The sequence below is a fragment of the Balaenoptera physalus genome, assembly GCF_965194825.1.
Source record: "Balaenoptera physalus genome assembly, chromosome: 14".
NCBI classification, from domain to species: Eukaryota; Metazoa; Chordata; class Mammalia; order Artiodactyla; family Balaenopteridae; genus Balaenoptera; species Balaenoptera physalus.
Window position 1 is genome coordinate 59,389,977 of NC_138893.1, and position 21,731 is coordinate 59,411,707.

The following is a 21,731-nucleotide window of genomic DNA, read 5'->3' on the forward strand; positions in this document are numbered from 1 at the left end:
AAGAGGTGGTCTGTGCTAACAATGGAATTATCACCACGGAATGACAGAACCTCGGGACCCTGCAGGATCACTGGGACCAGGGGTTATACAAAGAAAAACAAAACACCTGACAGCCTCTGGGCAAATCTGACCCCCCACTGCTCAGCTGGCACAGAGTATTGAAAAGGTTGGTATGCCTCAGGTGGGGCAGGGGCTCTCCATTCCCCGAAGTACCCACCTCTGCCTTTGTCTTACAGAGTTCCTTGGACCCCTGAAAGCACTGAGCTCTGATTTCTGAACTGATCAACACTTGACTTTTAAAAGAACAAATGCCCCAAAGCCCTGATCAAGGTAATACTGTTAGTTGACACCAAAGCTAACAATTAAAGCCCAGAATTTCCTCTCACTCCAGTGATTTTCCCAGCTATACCGCCCCTATCCACCTTGTAAGGGAAGCAGGGGCTTACAGGATTTGCAGAGAAATCTTGACATAATATTCAAATGGCCAGAGAGCTTACACAAGGAATCAACAAATACATACCTCTGTCCTTTTGCTTGTGTCGACTTGCCACCCTACAGACAGCAGCCAGTTGTTTATTGATATCCAGCTATATTCCGAAAAAGATTTACATTATCTTTCAAAGACATATATGTCAAGATGAGAAATTAGAGATAGATGATGACGATAAAGCACGGGAATACAATAGTAATGAAATTAGGCTGATATAAAATACCTTTCATGAAGCACTATTTGCCCGTTATAGGAAAGTGGCACATTTGCCTCCAAATTTTCTAACGGTTAAATTTTTTTGTCCATCATATGATTCTGCTTCCCAAAGATAAAATCAAACTATTTGCCAAGAAGAAAAGCAATAGTTTTTCATAAATAAAGTGAAAAATTTCACTGACGGGGTCTGGCATTGTGTGGCATAACAAACCAGGCCCTCAGCCCCCTCCAAGAGATGTTTTTGTTTTTCATCTGGTGATCGCACAGCATAATTTACTTAGGTTACTCTGTGACTTCTAGCTTCTGCACAACAAATTCCTGGGGAAACTTAAAGTTTTTGCAAAGGTAGTGCCCATATATTTATGCCATAAATAATTGTCTCACTCACTGATATATGAACAATGTTCAAATATGTATAGATATTATTATTATTGTAAAATACACTTAAATTTGGTACAGAATTCATGGAGGCTTGTTTTCTCATTCTCTACTTGACAATAGACACTAGAAGCAAAATTATTATCATGTGGAAATGGTGGGTGAGGGGCTCCACATGACTTCACAATACGCAAACAAACTCCATCTTCAAAGACACAGCCCGTATAGTATAGTCCTTTACAGCCAACATCCATCCCGACTGGTCAGTGCAAGTGCTGTACCAGGTGTCAAAGAGCAACGTTGTTTTTAATAAATACTAATTTTATTATCTCCCTTGTTAAAGAGAAATTGAGAAGCACTCATTTGGAGGACTTAATAGATTGTCTATCCTACAAGCTTCTCTACAAATATTTTTCTCTTGACTAAGTGTTTGAATAGAGCTCAAGAGAATTCAGATTTGTAATCCTTGACAATTACCTGGCTTGGGCACTTTAAACTTGCAGCTGAGTTAGAGGATCAGTTGACATTCTTTTGTGAAATTTGAGAAGTCTAACAAGGATATACATCTCACCTCCATTCTGCGAGGGGATTCAGGCAATATGTGGGAAGAAAGTTGAGTTTGTATTCATCTTTATATCTGCATCCCTCTACCTTAACCTCACAGACTAAAAAGCAATCTACATTCCAGAAGGCTCTAAATAGAATGGCCAAAATTGCTTAAGCCAGAATATTCCATAGCCAAATGACTGCTCCACCATTTTAAAATGTCATTCACGGAATGCCTAATTTTGAGGAATGTTATTTCCTGCTATTTCTTACATGAGAAACATGGACCAAGAGCACTGAGGTGACTTGCTATGTGAAATTATTAAATATGAATTAATTAAAAAGTAATTCTCTGTAGAATAGTTTTCCTTTTAGGATACACAATCTGTAGTTTTTCTCTTCTGTAATAATTAGATGGCATGTTAGGTTGTCTACTAAGATCTCTCCTAGATCACAATATTGAAAACACAGCAGCCTTACATAAAAGAATGTTCATCCCAGTGTATTATCAGATGATAAGAAACTAATTAAAATGAAGGGAAGTCAGGACATAGCCATGCTTTGTCTCACTGAAAAAGCTTGACTATTTGATTAAGAGGCACCCCTACTCACTTGGAATCTTGTGGAATATTATTTTCAGATTCTTTATAAGCATCAGTAGGTGAGCATTGGGCGGGGGGAGAGAGAGAGAGGTATTTTGAATTGACTTAATCAATTTTTTTGTTCACAACCAAAAGCTGACTGAAGGTCAATAAAAATGACAAATAATTCTATATTATTCCTGATAGAATCCTGTATGAAGTGACTATTATCCCCATAGAACAGCAGTGGCTAAATCCCACAGGCCCTTCATCTAAAATATTAGCTTGAGAAACTCATAGTTTCAAAAAGTAAAGTGGCCAGTATTTTGAACGGAATGTGTTTTAAGTAACAGGTTTTAGTTAGGAACTGTAATGTTTATCTTTTCAAAAAATGTAGTCTATTATACTTTGGTCGTAACCAAATTGTGCCATATCTATAATCTATCAAAGGCAAATAAATCAGCAAGAAACATGGCACCATTCAGCATGTGCTCTGAACTTAGGCTGGTGCAGGCGGCATTTCCTAGGTGATTTATTTACTTTGAGCTTCATGATCACAGGTACTGGGGAAGAAAAGTGGGTCAGCGATTAAGTAACTTTATTTTTCTTAACTATTTTTTTTTTTAATTGCAGTATAGTTGATTCACAATATAATAGTTTCAGGTATACAACATAGTGATTCAAAGTTGTTATAGATAATAGTCTAAAATATTGGCTATATTCCCTGTGCTGTACAGTATATCCTTGTAGCTTATTTATATTATACATAATAGTTTGTACCGCTTAATCCTCTACCACTACCTTGTTCGTCCCCACTTCTTTCTCTCCACTGGTAACCACTAGTTTGTTCTCTGTGAGTCTGTTTCTGTTTTGATATATTCATCCATTTGCTTTATTTTTTAGATTCCACATATGAAATGATAACATCCAGTATTTGTCTTTCTCTGTCTGACTTATTTCACCAAGCATAATACCCTCCAGGTCCATCCATGTTGTTGCAAATGGCAAAATTTCACTTTTTATGGCCATGTAGTATTCCACTGCATATGTATACACATCTTCTTTATCCAGTTCTGTTGATGGGTACTTAGGTTGCTTCCATATCTTGGCTATTGTAAATAATGCTATGAACATTGGGATGCATGTATCTTTCTGAATTATTGTTTTTATTTTCTTTGGATATACACCTAGGAGTGGTATTGCTGGATCATAGGTAGTCCTATTTTTAGTTTTTTGAGGAACCTCCATGCTGTTTTCTGTAATGGCTGCACCAAATTTCTTTCCCAGTGTACGAGGGTTCCTTTTTCTTCACATCCTCACCAACATTTGTTATTTGTGGTCTTTTTGATGACAGTCATTCTGCAGGTGTGAGGTGCATATCTCATTGTGGTTTTGATTTGCATTTCTCTGATAATTGGCAATGCTGAGAACCTTTTCATGTGCATATTGGCCATCTGTATGTCTTCTTTGGAAAAATGTCTATTCAGGTCTTCAACCCATTTTTTAATCAGATTGTTTCTACTTTTCATATTGAGTTATATGAGCTTTTTATATATTTTGCATATTAACCCCTAATCTGTTATGTCATTTGCAAGTATTTTCTCCCATTCAGTAGGTTGTCTTTTCATTTTGTCCATGGTTTCCTTTGCTGTGCAAAAGCTTTTACGTTTAATTAGGTCCCATTTGTTTATTTTTGCTTTTGTTTCCTTGCCTTAGGAGGCAGTTCCAAAAAATTACTGCTGTGACTTATGTCAGAGTGTTCTGCCTATATTTTACTCTAGGATTCTTATGGTTTCCAGTCTAACATGTAAGTATTTACTCCATTTTGAGTTTATTTTTATATATGGTATAAGAAATTGTTCTAATTTCATTCTTTTACATGTAGCTGTCCAGTTTTTCCAACATCACTGATTGAAGAGACTGTCTTTTCTCCATTGTATATTCTTGCCTCCTTTGTCACAATTGCATTGGCTTATTTCTGGGCCTTCTATTCTATTCCACTGATCTATGTGTCTATTTTTGTGCCAGTAGCATAGGGTTTTGATTACTATAGTTTTTTTTTTAGTATACTCTGAAGTCTGGGAACATGAACCTCTGGCTCTGTTCTTCTTTCTCAAGACTGTTTTGGCTATTCAGAGTCTTCCATGTTTCCATACAAATTTTAAAATTATTTGTTCTAGTTCTGTGAAAAATGCCATTGGTATTTTGATAGATACTGCATTGAATCTATAGACTGCCTTGGGTAGTATGGTCATTTTAAAAATATTAATTCTTCCAATCCATGAACACAGTATATCTCTCCATCTGTTTGTGTCACTTCAATTTCTTTCATCAGTGTCTTATAGTTTTATAGTTTTCCAAGTACAGGTCTTTTACCTCCTTAGTTAGATTTATTCGTAGGCATTTTATTCTTTTCGATGTGATTATAAATGGGATTGTTTCCTTAATTTCTCTTTCTGGTAGTTATTAGTGTAAAGAGATACAATGGACTTCTGTATATTAATTTTATATCCTGCAACTTAACTGAATTCATTGATGAGCTCTAGTAGTTATTGATGAGCTCTAGTAGTTTTTGGTAGCATCTTTAGGATTTTCTATGTATAGTATGATGTCATCTGCAAACACTGATTGTTGCTTGGACTGAGGTGTCCCAGTATTGGTGCCTACAGGCTGGTGGGCAGGGGTGGGTCTGGGTCCTGAGGCTAATAAGATAGAGGGAGGATTCCAAAATGGTGGTTGTTAGCACCAGTGTCCTCCTGTTAGAAGAGCACTCAAAAAGGGCTGCGACTAGTGTCTATGTCCCCAGGGTGAGTCCCAGTTGCCTCCTGCCTCTCTGGGAGATGCTCAAGATCGGCAGGTGGGTCTGACCCAGGCTCCTTTCAAATCACTGCTTCTGCCCTGGGTCCCAGAGCATGTGATATTTTGTGAGCCATTTAAGAGTGTCTCTATTTCCCACAGCTCTCTGGGCCTCCCAAAAGTAAGCCTCATTGGCCATCAAAGCCAAACGTTCTGGGAGTTCTGCCTGCTGGTGCAGGAACCCCAGGCTGGGGAGCACGGCATGGGGCTCAGACCCCTCGCTCCTTGGGGAGAACTTCTGCAATTGTAGTTATTCTCCCATTTGTGGGTTGCCCACCTAGGGGTATGGACCTTGACTATACTGTGGCTCTGCCACTCCAGCCTGTCTTGTTGTGGTTCCTTGTTTATAGCTTCAGTTGTAGAAGGTCTTTTCTGGTAACTTCCAGTATTTCTCATCAATAGTTTCTCTGTAAATAGTTGTAAGTTTGGAGTGCCTGTGAGAGGAAGTGAGCTCAGGATCTTCCCACTCTGCCATCTTGAGAACTCTCCAAGTAACTTGCTTTAGATGGACCTCATAACTGCAGTGTAGAACTTGCCTCTTCTGGGATATAGTCAATGGCTAAATTTCCAAGCAAAAGTACTCTTCCTATTCCTTGCTTCCCTTTGCCATATCAAATAAACAGCACTACCACAATGAGATACCACTTCATACAATTAGTATGGCTAGTATCAAAAACAAAAAAAAAAAACAGAAAATAACAAGTGTTGGCAAGGATATGGAAATATTGGAACCCTCATGCACATCTGACGGTAATATAAAATGGTGCAAACTTCATGGAAAATAGTTTTATAGTCCCTCAAAAAGTAAAACATAGAATGACTGTATGATCCAGAAATTCCACTTCTGGATATATACCCAGAAGAATTGAAAGCAAGGACTTAAAAGATACTTGTACACCAATGTTTATAGCAACATTATTCACAACAGAAAAAGGCAACGACCCAACTGTCCATCAACAGATGAATGGATAAACAAACTGTAGCATATCATATAATGGAATATTATTTAGCCATAAAAAGAAATGAAATTCTGATACATACTATGACATGGCTGAACCTTGAGAACATACTAAGTGAAATAAGCCAGACACAAAAGGACAAATATTGCATGATTCCACTTATATGTGGTACTTAAAATAGGCAAATTCAGAGAAACAGAAAGTAGAATAGCTCTTGAGGGCAAGATGGTGGAAGAGTAAGACGCGGAGATCACCTTCCTTCCCACAGATACAGTAGAAATACATCTACACGTGGCACTGCTCCTACAGAACACCCACTGAACACTGGCAGAAAACGTCAGGCCTCCCAAAAGGCAAGAAACTCCCCACGTACTTGGGTAGGGCAAAAGAAAAAAGAAATAACAGAGACAAAAGAATAGGGACGGGACCTGCACCAGTGGGAAGGAGCTGTGAAGGAGGAAAGGTTTCCACGCACTAGGAAGCCCCTTCGCTGGTGGAGGCTGCGGGTGGCGGAGAGGAGAAGTTTCGGAGCCACGGAGGAGAGCGCAGCCACAGGGGTGCGGAGGGCAAAGCGGAGAGATTCCCACACAGAGGCTCAGTGCCAGCCAGCACTCACCAGCCCGAGAGGCTTGTCTGCTCACCCGCCGGGGCGGGCGGGGCTGGGAGCTGAGGCTCGGGCTTCGGTCGGATCGCAGGGAGAGGACTGGGGTTGGCGGCGTGAACACAGCCTGAAGGGGTTAGTGCGCCACAGCTAGCCGGGAGGGAGTCTGGGAAAAACCCTGCAGCTGCCGAAGAGGCAAGAGACCACTGTTTCAGGGTGCGCAAGGAGAGGGGATTCAGAGCGCAGCCTAAACGAACTCCAGAGAGCGGCGCGAGCCGCGGCTATCAGCGTGGACCCCAGAGACGGGCATGAGACGCTAAGGCTGCTGCTGCCACCACCAAGAAGCCTGTGTGCGAGCACAGGTCACTCTCCACATCGCCCCTCCCGGAAGCCGGTGCAGCCCGGCACGGCCAGGGTCCCGTGATCCAGGGACAACTTCCCCGGGAGAATGCACGGCGCGCCTCAGGCTGCTGTAACATCACGCCGGCCTCTGCCGCCGCAGGCTCGCCTCGCGTCCGTACCCCTCCCTCCCCCCGGCCTGAGTGAGCCAGAGCCCCTGAAGCAGCTGCTTCTTTAACCCCGTTCTGTCTAGGCGGGGAACAGACGCCCTCAGGCGACCTACATGCGGAGGCGGGTCCAAATCCAAAGCTGAACCCCGGGATCTATGCGAACAAAGAAGAGAAAGGGAAATTTCTTCCAGCAGCCTCAGAAGCAGCGGATTAAAGCTCCACAAACAACTTGATGTGCCTGCATCTGCTGAATACCTGAATAGACAACGAATCATCCCAAATTCAGGAGGTGGACTTTGGGAGCAGGATATATTAATTTTTCCCCTTTTCCTTTTTTTGTGAGTGTATATGTGTATGCTTGTGGGTGAGATTTTGTCTGTATAGCTTTGCTTTATAATAGCTTTATTTTACTTCATTATATTTTATCCTCTTTCTTTCTATTTTTTTCTCCCTTTTACTCTGAGCCGTGTGGATGAATGGCTCTTGGTGCTCCAGCCAGGCATCAGGGCTGTGCCTCTGAGGTGGGAGAGCCAACTTGGGGACACTGGTCCACAAGAGACCTCCCAGCTCCACGTAATACCAAATGGCAAAAATCTCTCAGAAATCTCCATCTCAACATCAAGACCCAGCTTCACTCAACGACCAGTAAGCTACAGTGCTGGACACCCTATGCCAAACAACTAGCAAGACAGGAACACAGCCCCACCCATTAGCAGAGAGGCTGCCTAAAATCATAATAAGGCCACAGACACCCCAACACACACCACCAGATGTGGACGTGCCCACCAGAAAGACAAGATCCAGCCTCATCCACCAGAACACAGGCACTAGTTCCCTCCACCAGGAAGCCTACACAACCCACTGAACCAACCTTAGCCACTGGGGACAGATACCAAAAACAACGGGAACTACGAACCTCCAGCCTGTGAAAAGGAGACCCCAAACACAGTAAGATAAGCAAAATGAGACGACAGAAAAACACACAGCAGATGAAGGAGCAGGGTCAAAACACAACAGACCTAACAAATGAAGAGGAAATAGGTAGTCTACCTGAAAAAGAATTCAGAATAATGATAGTAAGGGTGATCCAAAATCTTGGAAACAGAATAGACAAAATGCAAGAAACATTTAATAAGGATGTAGAAGAATTAAAGAGGAACCAAGCAATGATGAAAAACACAATAAATGAAATTAAAAATACTCTAGATGGGATCAATAGCAGAATAACTGAGGCAGAAGAACGGATAAGTGACCTGGAAGATAAAATGGTGTAAATAACTACTGCAGAGCAGAATAAAGAAAAAAGAATGAAAAGAACTGAGGACAGTCTCAGAGACCTCTGCGACAACATTAAACGCACCAACATTCGAATTACAGGGGTCCCAGAAGAAGAAGAGGAAAAGAAAGGGACTGAGAAAATATTTGAAGAGATTATAGTTGAAAACTTCCCTAATATGGGAAAGGAAATAGTTAATCAAGTCCTGGAAGCACAGAGAGTCCCATACAGGATAAATCCAAGGAGAAACACGCCAAGACACATATTAATCAAACTGTCAAAAATTAAATATAAAGAAAACATATTAAAAGCAGAAAGGGAAAAACAACAAATAACACACAAGGGAATCCCCATAAGGTTAACATCTGATCTTTCCGCAGAAACTCTGCAAGCCAGAAGGGAGTGGCAGGATATACTTAAAGTCATGAAGGAGAAAAACCCACAACCAAGGTTACTCTACCCAGCAAGGATCTCATTCAGATTTGATGGAGAAATTAAAACCTTTACAGACAAGCAAGAGCTGACAGAGTTCAGCACCACCAAACCAGCTTTACAACAAATGCTAAAGGAACTTCTCTAGGCAAGAAACACAAGAGAAGGGAAACACCTACAATAACAAACCCAAAACATTTAAGAAAATGGGAATAGGAACATACATATCGATAATTACCTTAAATGTAAATGGATTAAATGCTCCCACCAAAAGACATAGACTGGCTGAATGGATACAAAAACAAGACCCATATATATGCTGTCTACAAGAGACCCACTTCAGACCTAGAGACACATACAGACTGAAAGTGAGGGGATGGAAAAAGACATTCCATGCAAATGGAAATGAAAAGAAAGCTGGAGTAGCAATTCTCATATCAGACAAAATAGACTTTAAAATAAAGACTATTACAAGAGACAAGGAAGGACACTACATAATGATCAAGGGATCAATCCAAGAGGAAGGTATAACAACTGTAAATATTTATGCACCCAACATAGGAGCACCTCAATACATAAGGCAAATACTAACAGCCATAAAAGGGGGAATTGACAGCAATACAATCATAGTAGGGGACTTTAACACCCCACTTTCATCAATGGACAGATCATCCAAAATGAAAATAAATAAGGAAACACAAGCTTTAAATGATACATTAAACAAGATGGACTTAATTGATATTTATAGGACATTCCACCCAAAAACAACAGAATACACATTTTTCTCAAGTGCTCATGGAACATTCTCCAGGATAGATCATATCTTGGGTCACAAATCAAGCCTTGCTAAATTTAAGAAAATTGAAATCGTATCAAGTATCTTTCCTGACCATAACGCTATGAGACAAGATATCAATTACAGGAAAAGATTTGTAAAAAATACAAACACATGGAGGCTATACAATACACTACTTAATAACGAAGTGATCACTGAAGAAATCAAAGGAGAAATCAAAAAATACCTAGAAACAAATGACAATGGAGACACGATGACCCAAAACCTATGGGATGCAGCAAAAGCAGTGCTAAGAGGGAAGTTTATAGCAATACAAGCCTACATCAAGAAACAGGAAACATCTCAAATAAACAACCTAACCTTGCATCTAAAGCAATTAGAGAAAGAAGAACAAAAAAAACCCAAAGCTAGCAGAAGGAAAGAAATCATAAAGATCAGATCAGAAATAAATGAAAAAGAAATGAAGGAGACAATAGCGAAGATCAATAAAACTAAAAGCTGGTTCTTTGAGAAGATAAACAAAATTGATAAACCATTAGCCAGACTCATCAAGAGAAAAAGGGAGAAGACTCAAATCAATAGAATTAGAAATGAAAAAGGAGAAGTAACCACTGACACTGCAGAAATACAAACGATCATGAGAGATTACTACAAGCAACTCTATGCCAATAAAATGGACAAGCTGGAAGAAATGGACAGATTCTTAGAAATGCACAACCTGCCGAGACTGAACCAGGAAGAAATAGAAAATATGAACAGACCAATCACAAGCACTGAAATTGAAACTGTGATTAAAAATCTTCCAACAAACAAAAGCCCAGGACCAGATGGCTTCACAGGCAAATTCTATCAAACATTTAGAGAAGAGTTAACACCTATCCTTCTCAAACTCTTCCAAAATATTGCAGAGGGAGGAACACTCCCCAACTCATTCTACAAGGCCACCATCACCCTGATACCAAAACCAGACAAAGATGTCACAAAGAAAGAAAACTACAGGCCAATATCACTGATGAACATAGATGCAAAAATCCTCAACAAAATACTAGCAAACAGAATCCAACAGCACATTAAAAGGATCATACACCATGATCAAGTGGGGTTTATTCCAGGAATGCAAGGATTCTTCAATATACACAAATCAATCAACGTGATACACCATATTAACAAATTGAAGGAGAAAAACCATATGATCATCTCAATAGATGCAGAGAAAGCTTTTGACAAAATTCAACACCCATTTATGATAAAAGCCCTGCAGAAAGTAGGCATAGAGGGAACTTTCCTCAACATAATAAAGGCCATATATGACAAACCCACAGCCAACATTGTCCTCAATGGTGAAAAACTGAAACCATTTCCACTAAGATCAGGAACAAGACAAGGTTGCCTACTCTCACCACTATTATTCAACATAGTTTTGGAAGTGTTAGCCACAGCAATCAGAGAAGAAAAAGAAATAAAAGGAATCCAAATCGGAAAAGAAGTAAGGCTGTCATTTTTTGCAGATGACATGATACTATACATAGAGAATCCTAAAGATGCTACCAGAAAACTACTAGAGCTAATCAATGAATTTGGTAAAGTAGCAGGATACAAAATTAATGCAGGGGGCTTCCCTGGTGGCGCAGTGGTTGAGAATCTGCCTGCCAATGCAGGGGATACGGGTTCGAGCCCTGGTCTGGGAAGATCCCACATGCCGCGGAGCAACTGGGCCTGTGAGCCACAATTGCTGAGCTTGCGCGTCTGGAGCCTGTGCTCCGCAACAAGAGAGGCCGCGATAGTGAGAGGCCCGCGCACCGCGATGAAGAGTAGCCCCCGCTTGCCACAACTGGAGAAAGCCCTTGCACAGAAACGAAGACCCAACACAGCCATAAATAAATAAATAAATAAAAGCTTTTTAAAAAAAAAAAAAAAAAATTAATGCACAGAAATCCCTTGCATTTCTATACACTAATGACGAAAAATCTGAAAGTGAAATTAAGAAAACACTCCCGTTTACCATTGCAACAAAAAGAATAAAATATCTAGGAATAAAACCTACCTAAGGAGACAAAAGACCTGTATGCAGAAAATTATAAGACACTGATGAAAGAAATTAAAGATGATACAAACAGATGGAGAGATATACCATGTTCTTGGATTGGAAGAATCAACATTGTGAAAATGACTCTACTACCCAAAGCAATCTACAGATTCAATGCAATCCGTATCAAACTACCACTGAAATTTTTCACAGAACTAGAACAAAGAATTTCACAATTTATATGGAAACACAAAAGACCCCAAATAGCCAAAGCAATCTTGAGAACGAAAAATGGAGCTGGAGGAATCAGGCTCCCTGACTTCAGACTATATTACAAAGCTACAGTAATGAAGACAGTTTGGTACTGGCACAAAAACAGAAATATAGATCAATGGAACAAGATAGAAAGCCCAGAGATAAGCCCACGCACATATGGTCACCTTATCTTTGATAAAGGATGCAAGCATATACAGTGGAGAAAAGACAGCCTCTTCAATAAGTGGTGCTGGGAAAATTGGACAGATACATGTAAAAGTATGAAATTAGAACACTCCCTGATACCATACACAAAAATAAACTCAAAATGGATTAAAGACCTAAGTGTAAGGCCAGACACTATCGAACTCTTAGAGGAAAACATAGGCAGAACACTCTATGACATAAATCACAGCAAGATCCTTTTTGACCCACCTCCTAGAGAAATGGAAATATAAACACAAATAAACAAATGGGACCTAATGAAACTGAAAAGCTTTTGCACAGCAAAGGAAACCATAAACAAGACCAAAAGACAACCCTCAGAATGGGAGAAAATATTTGCAAATGAAGCAACTGACAAAGGATTCATCTCCAAGATTTACAAGCAGCTCATGCAGCTCAATAACAAAAAAACAAACAACCCAATCCAAAAATGCGCAGAAGACCTAAATAGACATTTCTCCAAAGAAGATATACAGAGTGCCAACAGACACATGAAAGAATGCTCAATATCATTAATCATTAGAGAAATGCAAATCAAAACTACAATGAGATATCATCTCACACCAGTCAGAATGGCCATCATCAAAAAATCTAGAAACAATAAATGCTGGAGAGGGTGTGGAGAAAAGGGAACACTCTTGCACTGTTGGTGGGAATGTAAATTGATACAGCCACTATGGAGAACAGTATGGAGGTTCCTTAAAAAACTAAAAATAGAAATACCATACGACCCAGCAATCCCACTACTGGGCATATACCCTGAGAACACCATAATTCAAAAAGAGTCATGTACCAAAATGTTCATTGCAGCTCTATTTACAATAGCCAGGACATGGAAGCAACCTAAGTGTCCATCATCAGATGAATGGATAAAGAAGATGTGGCACATATATACAATGGAACATTACTCAGCCATAAAAAGAAATGAAATGGAGGTATTTGTAATGAGGTGGATGGAGTTAGAATCTGTCATACAGAGTGAAGTAAGTCAGAAAGAGAAAAACAAATACAGTATGCTAACACATATATATGGAATCTAAGGGAAAATAAAGGTCATGAAGAACCTAGTGGCAAGATGGGAATAAAGACACAGACCTACTAGAGAATGGACTTGAGGATATGGGGGGGAGGGGTAAGATGTGACAGGGTGAGAGAGTGGCATAGACATATATACACTACCAAATGTAAAATAGATAGCTAGTGGGAAGCAACCGCATAGTACAGGGAGATCAGCTCAGTGCTTTGTGACCACCTAGAGGGGTGGAATGGGGAGGATGGGAAGGAGGGAGACGCAAGAGGGAAGAGATATGGGAACATATGTATATGTATAAGTGATTCACTTTGTTATAAAGCAGAAACTAACACACCATTGTAAAGCAAGTATACTCCAATAAAGATGTTTAAAAAAAAAAAAAAAAAGTAGAATAGAGGGTACTAGGGTCTGGGAGAGGAGGGAATAGAGATATTGTTTAATGGGTACAGAGTGTCCATATGGGATGATTAGAGAGTTCTGGAAATGGACACTGGTGATAGTTACATAATTTTGTGAAGTATTTAATGCCACCAAGTTGTACACTTAAAAATGGTTCAAATGGTAAAGGTTGTTATGTATACTTTACCACAATTTTTTTTTTTTAGAAATACAGCACTAGAAGCCAATATGCCCACTCCTGACTCTCCCCCCTGCCAGATATTGTACAAACCATGATTCTATTAGCATTTGCTGCATCCTATCCTAGGACCACTGAAAGCATCTCATCCTAGGACCACTGAAAGCATCCCAAACTGTCTGTACTGGGCAACCCTGATAAATCCCCTGTGAGGACAAGCATGTCCCTGATAGGAAATACTGGGATGGTTTCAGGAGGCCACTGCGCTCCTGGGCCCTGCAGTTTTAAACAAGTTATTAATGAAACAATGGCTTGAATTGTGTATTGGCAAGAATTGTATGACTCTCCAAATTCAATGGGTTTAATTAGGTTATAAGAGAATTAGTATTATGAGTATACACCTGATAGAATAATTTAAATCTTTAAAGCATTTGAATGTTATTGGTTGAAAAAGTGGGCATTTGAAATAGAACCCCCACTTCCAGAAAAATTTGACCCTAAGGAAAAAGTTATCCATTAATAAATGAAAGCTTCCGTCAAGGAGCTACATTGGCCTAAGCAAAACGATGCTTTAAGCATATCTGGAAGGACAGGTAATGAGTGCCTGAATCTAAAGAAAAATTCTCTGCTATCATCCAATTTATCATCCAACTAGCAGTTAGAAACCAACCCCATCCCTCAGACAGGTGACTGCTCCACCACATCCCTGCCACAGATAAAACAGTTCTATCCTCTCTGCCTTCCCCATTTCTCCTCATCTTGAGGTAAGGGGCAACGTCGAAATCCAGGAATCATAATAGCAAAGCACACAAAAGTGCAATGGAACTACTGGCTACTGTGCTTTCCTTTGCCATGACAAAGGCGGTTTCCTGGTAAGACACTAGGTAAGTAAGAACCTAGTGACTCCCTCTAAGGTACAGAAACATCCTCGTGCAAATTAAAGTATTTACTACCCAAGTGATAACTCTGTATCTTCTACCTCTCTTGGCCACAGTGCTAGTTGAACCAGGAAGAACTCCTCAGCACCTGCTGTGCTCTGAGGTGTCCCTTACTCCACGCATTAGCTTTTCTCAATGGGTAAGAAAATACCTGGAAGCAATAACATCACCAGTACTGGAGTAAGAGGACCAGAAATCAACAATTCTTAGAACCAGAACGACCTCTAAGCCTATGTGGTCTAACTCTTTCATTTTACAAATGAAGAAACTGAGGCAAGGAAAATTGAAAAGACCTGCCTGGGGTCATAGTTTTCATTAGTGATGGATAAGGAACTGACCTTGAGCGGTCCCCACTCTTCATTTGATGAACTCACCTTAAGAATCGGTTTCTGTTGCAGACACGATAGAAGCCATCCAGTTCTGGAAGGTAGTCATGACGTGGGTAGGTTCATTTCATTTGAATAATGGCTCCAAGTAGAGAGAAAATAGGTTTTTCTCTCTTCAAGCTATTTACTCTGAGTCACTGCTCAGGACGGTGGCCTCCCTCTGAATGATTCATGTCATGACAGCCACTACAGACTTGAAACTCTTGAAATGTCATTGGGCCTATGATGTATTGGATTTTACTTAAAACAGGGAAAATGCAAGTTGTTCAAAAGTGATATTTTTCTATCCCTCTGTGGCTGGGATTTGGTGAATAGCACATAAGAAATTCCAAATGGCAGCTTTCAGTTTTTGGGGGTTTTTTTCCCCCCTACTAGCACAATTTGACTAGTGATACAGATTTGGCTTTCTAGTTTGTTTTGTAAATTATTAAAATATGGTCACAATTGAGTTTGTGGCCTAGACTCCACCAGTTTACCAATGCTCTATGATTTGTTTCTTATCCCAATGGACAGCCTTCTCTACAAAGTCTCATATGTTACCAAGAAGAAAAAGACTAGATTCAAGTCCAAGTTTTACCTCTACCACCCCCTGCAGCCTTAGAAGAACCATCAGCTTTTCTGTATCCTGGGTTTCTCATCCCTGAATTTTTGATAGCAGTTCTGATCTTGGGCTACGTCATTAGGGATATTGTATAGGCTAGCTGAGATTAACACATTCACACTTAAAATCCCAATTTATTTCTGATCTGATTCTTGTACTTAGTCGCCAATACCAGAAATGTTGTCAGAACATGACCCTTAAATCTGGCCTTAGGTAACAATTTCTTTACTTACCAGGACACTGAGTTTTAAAAGTCAGAAGCCCATTTAAACATGGAAACTATGGTTGTGGCAGCCTTTTCTGCTGACTTCAGCTGACTCCCTCTGGCCCAAAAATAAATGTACTTTAATCAATACATTAGGCAGATCTCATTCAGTTGCAAGATACAGAAATCAAACTCATATTGACTGAAAGAAAAAGTATTTTATTGGCTTCCTAACAAAACTGTGTGCTGGGGAAGGTCATGGCAGCAAAGAAAGATGTGCAGGAATCAGGATCTTAGGCTCTATCTGAATTTCTACTTGGCTTCCTAATTGGCTTCATCTATAGACTCTCTGTGAGACAGTAGACGAGATGGCTACCAGTGGTCTCAGACCCAAATCCTCTGATGTGATAACCCATTAGGAAAAAAATATGCTTTCTTCCAATTTCAATCCTGGTGAAAAGTCATAGCTGGTTAGTCCTGGGTTCTGTTCCCACTCCTCTGGTGGTTATGGGGCAAGTGGAGGAGAAGAGGGACAGAGCAGGTTAGCAGAAGAAGGATTAAGGGAAAGTTTGTTGGACAAATACTTTAGCCACCACTGTCCACTGTATTCACAGAACTCATCAATCAATTAGCCACAACTACACAGTAGAAAAGATACTGCTGTCTTTCACAATTAGAAACAGACATTGCCACAGAGCAATGTCTGGTGAGCTTTTCTGAACTTCAATAGGACTTTAAATACCAAAGCAAATCCTGAACCCCCATCACAACTTCCTATCAGTTATTCATTCATTCATTTATTATTTTATTCAACAAATATTTGTTAAGTGGCTACCATCTCCCAAGCATTGAGTTAGGTGCTGGCTGTGCATCAGTAAGCAGCATAGCCGTGATCTTCACCTTCATACAATTAAACAAGTAATCCCATTAAGTGAAATAAGTGGTCTGATAAGTAATGTACCTTATTCTACCAGACGATACTAGGGCAGTGCATAACATATTTTGGGGTTGAGGATGGAGGTGAAGTATTCAGGGAAGACTTCTTGGGAGAAATAACATTTAAAATGATATCTATATGATGAGTAACAGTTATCCAAGTCTGAGGGGCAGAGTGAAGTCCCTTTAAACATGCAAATGTCCCGTGTCAATAAGGTCATGACACGTGGAAAAATGAACGAGTTAAAGACAGCCAGCCTTTCTATTTCCATTCAGTAGCATTGTTTTCACTTATTTTCTTCTGAGAAGGATAAAACACCCCAGCACATTTCTACTTCATTGCTTTCCCTCCAGGTCCCTTTTTATTATCCCTAAAGCTAGAAGTGGCCCAAATGGGGAAATGCTGCAGTTTAGGAATCAGTGGAAGTGACCAAACAGGTTTCCTTTCCATTCACCTTCAACCCATAATTTCAAGTAATGTCCTACTGCCTCTAAGTGTCACTGCTCCTCCTGTCCCATGAAATGGCCTCTGAGGGAATAACAGACAGGCAATAACAGCTGGCATTTTCCCTAGAAATAGTTGGCCTTGCCTCAAATGTGATTTTTCCTCATGCAGCTTGACGCTCATAAGAGCAGTTGACCTGCATCAGAATTATGTCCTTGCCTGTGTCTTCTTGTTAGATGTGAGATGGGCTGTTACTAAGCTCTGTCCAAGTAATGGGGGCCATGCATAAAAAATAAATAATTGAGCATGACTATAATGAATAATCTATTATCAAGTATTAAATATTTGCATATTTAAGCTTGCTCCAAAAAATTGGCAGAGCACAAACCAGCAAAATGGCATTGCATAATATCGACCACAAAGCCCTGGAATGTGATTCTAGCAAAACACAAGGAAGTCAAAGCTCTGTGTGTACAGATTAGATAAACGCTTCAGCTCAGTGACTGGAGAACAAACAACATGCTTAGAATTTTTTTTAATGTAGCTTCTTCTTTTCGTTCAGAATAATAGGACTTCTAACCAAGAATGGAGGCTTGAGAGAGGCAACTTATACCAACAGCAAGAAGCCAGGTTGGTTGTCAGAAGATCTGGGGCCTAGGGTCAGTTGCATCTCTGATGTGTTTCTGATGTCCTCTAGCCAGACACATAGCCATGCTTTGCTTCCACTTCATTTCTAAAATGGTGTAACAGTAGATTCTCCACCTACCTTATGGACTATAAAAAGCACAAAGAAAGCACAGAGATATCTGCCCTGGCTCCCATCCCACTGTAGGAACACAAGCAGCCTCTGAAGGCCCACATCTTCACCCTGGAGTTGGTGGTGGGCATGGGTTTGCTGTATGCTCTACGGCAATTCATCTTGAACTGGAATAGTTGTCCTTCTGACCTTTCCTCTGCCTGCTTCTCATATTGGAGAGAAGCATCAGAACCAGCAGCAAACAAAGGCCTAGGGCTCTAAATCAGTATTTCTTTTAAAGGAATTTCTAAGAGGGAAATACAGTTGAGAAAGGCTGTGTGGTCTCCTCTAATAACCTAGAAAGGCAGAAGTTGGAAAGTCAAGGAGTATTTATCAGGGTATCCTAGTATTGAGAGAAAAACTATCAGCTTAAAGAAAACCCCAGACTTCTGTTTTTTTCTTTTCAACTTCAGCCTTTTTACAACACCAAGAAGAGAAAGCAGGCCACAGGCCAACATTTATATTGCCACGGTTCCTGTTTGGTTTCGTGAGAAGAAATTCTACTCAGAAGCATGATCTATCAACGACATCTGTCACACACTGGTTACCAGGCTGATTTAATTTCTCTCTCCTTTCTCATGCTTCCTACTAAAGCTGCCTTCTAGGTCAAAGAAGACAACCTTCTGAAATAATGAGGACCAAATTCTATCAATATCATATGATATTCACATGTCACTAATTTAAATGGCACCATTTTATTTATTATACTCTGCTAGGAGGCCTCAAATCAGTTAAAATGGCTTCGTAGAGATCATTCCAAAGGCCTTCTTTCCTTCAATATCTGATGAAATTCAATTATCCAAATCAAGTTGTGGTCCCATGGAGTGGAAATGTATGTCCTTCAGTAGGGTGAGTAACTGTTGGGGACATTGCAGTAGACCTAAGTGAAGAACAAGAAATGAGAGAGTAGAGGGCAGTGATGACAGGGAGTGGGGGTCTGTTCAAACCATGCAGAACCCTGGGGTGAGGGGGGGGCAGAGTCAAGGTGGGAGGAGCCTCTTCCATGGGACCAGAGATCAAAGGTCTGCCCTGTGAGTCCTTCAGAGTGAGACTGTCTCATTGAGAGTGAGAGAGTCTCTCAGGCGCCTCTGTATCAGCCTCTTAAAAGTGGCCAGCAAGATACAACTGAAGAATTGGAATGGGAGAAGTCAGAGTAGAAAAGGAGAGGTCAATGTGAGAAAGATGGGAAAGAAAGAAACTAACATCACTGATTTCTCCATCATGCCTTTCCTACCAGCTACAGGAGTTGAGAAGGAAGGCAAAAAAGTAAAAGGGAAACCTCTTGCAGAGAAGGGCACCATTATATAAAGATTCACTGGGATGATCTAAATAAAAAGGGATACAAAACACTGCCTGGCACGTTGTTACATGGTAGAAATGCCTATTATTGATTTCACTAGGATGGACCCAAGAGACCCGCTTGCAGCAATTCAAATCTCTGGAAATAAGTGATTCAGTGTGAGCCACAAAGCATTAGAAAAATTGGATTTTGAAGAGTATTAAAAGAAAAAGAATGAGCCAGTGAGAGAGCATACTTTGAAAGCTAAGATTAAAAACATGTTTTTTTCTCTCCAGGGAGGAAACAATTGCTGTAGGAGGCATTGTGATTGTTTTCAAAGGCATTATGATGGACCAGCGGTCTCAATAAAAGGAGTGGCAGACTTGAAGTCTGAACTTGGAAACGAAAAACTGAAAGGCAACAGTGGAAAATATTCGCCACATATTTTCATCTTAGGGGTCCAATATTAAAGCTTTATTAAGGACAGTAAATATATGCTAGAGATGGGGCTTGAAGAAAATCTGAGAGCTTTGTACGGACAGGAAAAATGTTTCTGGTGTAAAAAATATTCCTTCACGTTTGTACAAAATTCCTTCTTTCCTTGACACTCTTAGATTCCGGCTATTGCACCATTTACGCTTTCTCATCTCTGATCTGTTGACCCTCAGGGTCTACTCACTATGTTCACTAAAGACCTTACCTGTGGTTCATGATCTTTCTATCTGCCTCATGACTCCTCTATCATCCTGAACAACTTCAATCCCTCCAGACACCTACGAGGTAGACAAGTCTTTGGCCTTCTCAATTCTGGTGACTTTCAACTCCACCTCTATTCTGCCACACAGAACCATAAACACACCATGGCTTTTACCATCACTGGAATTTTCTACCTGTGAAATTTCAATCTTTCATTTACTCATTCATTTTACAAATGCCTATTGAATACCTTCCTTGTGCGACCATTGTGCTAGTCACTGTAAAAGTAGTTACAGTTAAAAAAGACAATATTTCTTCCTTTGTGGAACTTACAATCTAATGAAGGAGACAGAAAAACTAACAGGCAATTACAATAGAATGACATAAATGCTTTGCTGGCAAACCCACAGGAAGAACATCTGATCTGGATATAGGTTATCATGCAAGGCTTCCTGTACAAGTGAAGTCTAAGCTGAAACTTTAAGAATGAGTATAAGCGCTAATTATTAGAGAGATGCAAATCAAAACTACAATGAGGTACCACCATTAAAAAGTCTACAAATAACAAATGCTGAAGAGGGTGTGGAGAAAAGGGAGCCCTCCTACACTGTTGATGGGAATGTAAGTTGGTACAGTCACTAATGGAAAACAGTATGGAGGTTCCTAAAAAAACTAAAAATAGAGCTACCATGTGATCCAGCAACCCCATTCTTGGGCGTATATCCAGACAAAACTCTAATTTGAAAAGTAAAAGGCACCCCTATGTTCATAGCAGCACTATTCACAATAGCCAAGACATGGAAACAACCTAAATGTCCATCGACAGAGGAATGGATAAAGAAGAGGTGGTACATGTATACACAGGAATACAACTCAGCCGTGAAACAGAATGAAATAATGCCATGTGCAGCAACATGGATAGACCTAGAGATTATCATACTAAGTGAAGTAAGACAGACAGAAAGAGAAATACCATATGAGACCACTTATATGTGGAATCTAAAATATGACACAAATGAATTTATCTATGAAACAGAAACAGACTCACAGATATAGAGAACAGAATTGTGGTTTCCAAGGGGGAGGGGGTGGAGGAGGGATGGATTGGGAGTTTGGGATTGACAGATGCAAGCTGTTATGTGTGGAATGGATGAACAACAAGGTCCTACTGTATAGCACAGGAAACTACTTTCAATATCCTGTAATAAACCATAATAGAAAAGAATATGAAAAAGAATATATATATGTATAATGGAATCACTTCAGAAATTAATATGAAATTGTAAATCAATTATACTTCAATAAAATAAAAGAAAAAAAAGAATGAGTATGAGGAGGCCAAGAGGAGGGACAGGATCCAGATCAAGATGGTGGAGTATGGAGATCCTGAGCTCACCTCTCCCCACAAACACATCAAAACTACAACATCTATCTCTGAAAATGACCTGAAGAACAGCAGAACAGATTTTTAAAACTAAGGATATAAAGAAAAGGCCACATCAAGACAGGTGGGAGGGACAGAGACATGGTCTATTCAGAACCCATACCCCTGTTGTAGCAATTCACAAGCAGAAGGGATATCACAACCATGGAGGTCCCCCCTGAGGTATGAGGGGTCCAAGCCTCATGTCAGGCTCCCCAACTTGGGGGACCTGCACCAGGAAGATGAGCCCCCATAATGTCTGGCTTTGAA

The 21,731-nt window shown here is 40.2% G+C and overlaps 2 protein-coding genes across 14 annotated transcripts in view; one reads left to right on the forward strand and one right to left on the reverse strand.

Annotated features, from left to right (window-relative positions):
* Positions 1 to 21,290, forward strand: part of HTR7 (5-hydroxytryptamine receptor 7) — a 680,316-nt gene extending 659,026 nt beyond the window's left edge. Inside the window, exons 7-9 of one of the 2 annotated variants that reach the window (XM_082423804.1) lie at positions 237 to 330; positions 17,830 to 18,912; positions 19,639 to 21,290. The gene's annotated coding sequence lies outside the window, so the exon portion shown is untranslated. Of the gene's footprint in view, positions 1 to 236; positions 331 to 17,829 lie in introns of both variants that reach the window. The other variant, XM_082423808.1, reaches the window with a different exon arrangement.
* The window catches only part of LOC309642373 (uncharacterized protein), a 268,819-nt gene that overhangs the window by 84,865 nt on the left and 162,223 nt on the right, over positions 1 to 21,731 (reverse strand). The gene's annotated exons all lie outside the window — the stretch shown is intronic.